Consider the following 3,805-nt stretch of genomic DNA (forward strand, 5'->3'; position numbering starts at 1 on the left):
TGGTACAGCTGCACCCACTCAGGAGGCTCAGGGGGAATCCTGGGTTTGTGGCAGCGTCGCCCCGGCCTCTGCTTCTGCGGTCACTTTGCCTTCTCCCTTGCCTAATGTCTGAGCTCCCCACATGTCTCATAAGGACACTGGTGATGGCGTTTAGGCTCACCCCGATTCCTCATCTTGAAACCCTAATTCAATCCCATCTGCAAAGACTTAGCTGTGAAGAGAGCACCCACAGGCTCCAGGAAGAATGACAGTGACCCGGCTCTGACGGCCATCGTCAGCCTGCCGGACTGGGGTCCCCCAGCCTCACACTGGGGAGCGAGTGTCGATATTCCGCCGCATGTAAGGTGCTCTGCCAGGTTTACTGGGGAAGCAAAGGTATAAACACAGTCATATCCTCGAGGAAGACGCAGTTGAGTTGGGGAACGAGGACACGTGGGAAGGAAGGACATTCCTACCACGAAGGAGAAAATGGAAAAAATGAGCCTAAGTGGTGAAGCGTGGGCCTAGGGCAGGCAGTCGTCGAGACCTGAGCTGTTTGAAGAAAGCGTCAGGGATCGTTGAGATGGATCTGGAAGGTGAGGGACAGGCACAGCGCGGCTCAGAAGCCAGGTCATGGGTGAGAGAGGACGGCAGAGACCCGCCCGCTCTGATGAAAGCCAGTGCGCTGCAGGGCGGGCGGCCAGCGGCCGGAGGGAGAGGGCGTGCGCTCCAGCCTGGGCCCTCGGAGAAAAGATTGCTCAGTGAATAGTTGGTATGTTCAAAAGGCCCCAAATTCCGACGGAACAAGAGAGCATACGATATCATTCATGTTATATAGCTCTTATTTATCCTGCCAGAGAGATATCACACACATGCACACACACACAGCACGCACATGCACACGTACACGCACGGCGGTACACACATCTGTACGTGATCTCATCCCTTTTTATAGCTGCATGATATTCCGCGTAGCAGAAGCCTGACCTGTTTAACCAGCGCGTACGATGAGCAGCTTGACTTCTTAATCTTTTGTGAGGGCAAACCGCGCACAGAGACTGGTCAGCGCATTGTTCCTGTGTTTCTGAGTCTATCTGTGAGATACACTCCTGGAAGCGAACTTGCTGGTCAAAGAATATCCGTCTGTAATATCGATAGGTATTGCCACATTGTCCTTGATAAAAGTTCTATCAGTTGATACTCCCAATGGAAATGAATTGGAGTGTCTTTTGCCCGTTACACACTGTCAGATGGTGAAATCTAACTGACCTTCGCTAATCTAACTGATGGAAAGTAGAACCCTTTGGTGGACTTTTAATCTGCATCTCTTCTTTTATGAGCGAGGGTAAGTATCTTTTCACATACTAAGCTGTTTGAATTTGCTCTTCCGTGAGTGCTTTCTTTGTGTTTAGGTGGTAGTCTTTCTAAATGGAGTCACAGCCTGTGTGTGTGTGTGTGTGTGTGTGTGTGTGTGTGTGTGTGTGTGTGTGTGTTCACTGGGTGGTGGGATGAAAAACGCCCCCTGTTCCTGATGGCTTTTCCCACTATGAGGCGAGGTCTGTTCCCCATGCCTTGAGATGCGGCTGGTTTTGTGACTTGCTTTGCCCGACGGGCTGTGGAGGACGCGATGCTGTGTGACTTCTGAGCGAGTCCTCAGGGGCACTTGTAGCTCTCTCTCGTCCCCTGCTGCCTGGGAAGGGCCGCACACAGAAGTCAGACCAGCCTCTTCGAGGAGGATGAGCGTACAGGCACCACGGTATCGGCCCCTGAGTTTCGTCATCCAGGGCTGTCCGGCCACCAGTTTGCTGCAATGCGAGTGAGCCCAGAAGAGGCCAGAGGAGAAGTACTTGGCTGACCAGCCTCAGTTGGCAGCCCAGGGAATGCGAGCGAATAAATGGTTGTTGCTTTAAGCCGTTAATATGTGGTCCTTTTCATTTTCTGAAATAGATAACTGAAATAAAAGGAAATTTACTCATTTGTAGTAAAAATTGCAAATAACTTTCTCAGTAGGTCATTTTGATTTTGACTGTTTTGATGCTTTGGCCATAGATAAAAAAATTTAATAATTAAATTCATGATTTTTTTGCTTTTAGCTTCTGAGTTTTGTGTTAATCAGGAAGGCTTCGTTCGCTCAGTGTTTAAAAAGGCGGGCACCTGTGCTTTCTGGTGGCTCTTTTATTACCTTTAAATCTCGGATCCATTTGCAGTTTGTCCTGTGTTGCGTGCGACCTGGGTCTAACTCGATGCACGTTTTCCACCCTGCCGTGGCCCGCGCGCTTTGCCGACTGAACCATGTCCTCACCTCCCGCATTTCGTTAGTCTTGCTCTCGCCGTGGAATGAACTTGTGCCATCCTCAGGTGTTGGAGGTTTGTCCTTCAGTATCTTCTGCGAGAAGGGGTGACGGGGATGTGACCGCACAGTGCGTTCGGGTCGTTTCTTCTTTCCTTGAGGGCTGCGTCAGCGTGGGGCCACCGTGTGTGAACACGGACCCTTGCTCTGAGGAGTTCTGAGGCCGCCTGAGTTCTGTTTGTCTGTTGTAAGGGGCTCGATGTTTTTTCCTGGCTGTCCAAAAACCCCTCTTTGAAGCTGATTTCCTGGCATGTCTTAGAGTCGACTCTTTTACGTCGGTTTCTCCTGGAGCACATCATGACCTGTCACCATGTAGATTCAAATCTTCTTTAATATCAGATGCCTCTTTCAATGTGACTCTGCCCATTCTCTGCGCTCCCCTCTGCCTTTCAGCGACATGCACGTCGGCTGTCCTGTGCCAGCTTTGTCGTCCATCACCTTCCCTCGCATCCCATGAACTCTTCCCGTGCTTTCTCTCCACGCTGCTTTTTCCATCTGTTTTCTCCCTTTCAGCAGTCACTCTTTCCTGTTTTCCTTACAATTTTACATGTATTTCTGTGATGCTTTTTATTATCCTTCTACTTCTTTCCTGATCTCAAAGACGTCATTTCTTCAGAGATGTTCTTACTTCATTCTGTCCTTTCAAATGCATGGCGACCTGATCACAGTTTCCATATTTTTACAAAAGTTACGCTTTTTGTAACTGTTCTTTACCTGCCTTTGCCTTTACCGTGCCTTCCCTCCTGTTTCGATGACTTATCCCTGAGGCCGGTGATTTTCACCTAGAACAGGTACGGGGTCGGGGGGGGGGGAAGGTGGCTTTGTGCTGCTGTACAGAAAAGCTGGGGATTCCTTATGACCAAGGATTTTTGTTTACATTCACTTGGGTTTTGTTTCCCTAATCACGGGGCCGAGCAGCGTGGCTCTCCGCTTCCTGCCTGCACGCTGCCCGCACGCAGGCTGCTCCCGCATGCGCCTCCTGCCCGCCCTTCCCTCCCTGCGCTCACACCCGGCCGGTGCTGGCCACACGCCACGCCTCTGCTGTGGCACAGGAAGTGTTCAGCTTTCGCATCTCAGGAAATGACTCGACTTTGAGAAATATGCTTTGTTGGCTCTTTTTAAACCTTGGCCTCTGATTGTTCTCTTCCCGCCGAGTGCACCCCTGTTCTTTCGCCATTGATTTAGGTAGGCTTTCCCTGTTTTGGGAACTGGGGAGTCTAACTCTTAGTTTTACCAAAAATGAAGTGTTTCCTCATTCTTCTTTGTTGCTTTTGGATGATTTCCGAGAAGATAAGGGGAAAGACTGACTCGATGCCACCTAAAAATATAGTGGTTCTCCCAAATGGGAGGCTCTGACCTTCAGCCGGATGGATAGCTGTTAAAGGACCTCGCGATAGTGAAAGAAAATGAAGAAAAAGCCTGAGGATTAATACTGTGAAGGATCAGTTCAAAATAAGAAAACACCGGAGCCCGGGC

Source organism: Pteropus vampyrus, unplaced genomic scaffold (assembly GCF_000151845.1).
Source record: "Pteropus vampyrus isolate Shadow unplaced genomic scaffold, Pvam_2.0 Scaffold237, whole genome shotgun sequence".
Classification (NCBI taxonomy): domain Eukaryota; kingdom Metazoa; phylum Chordata; class Mammalia; order Chiroptera; family Pteropodidae; genus Pteropus; species Pteropus vampyrus.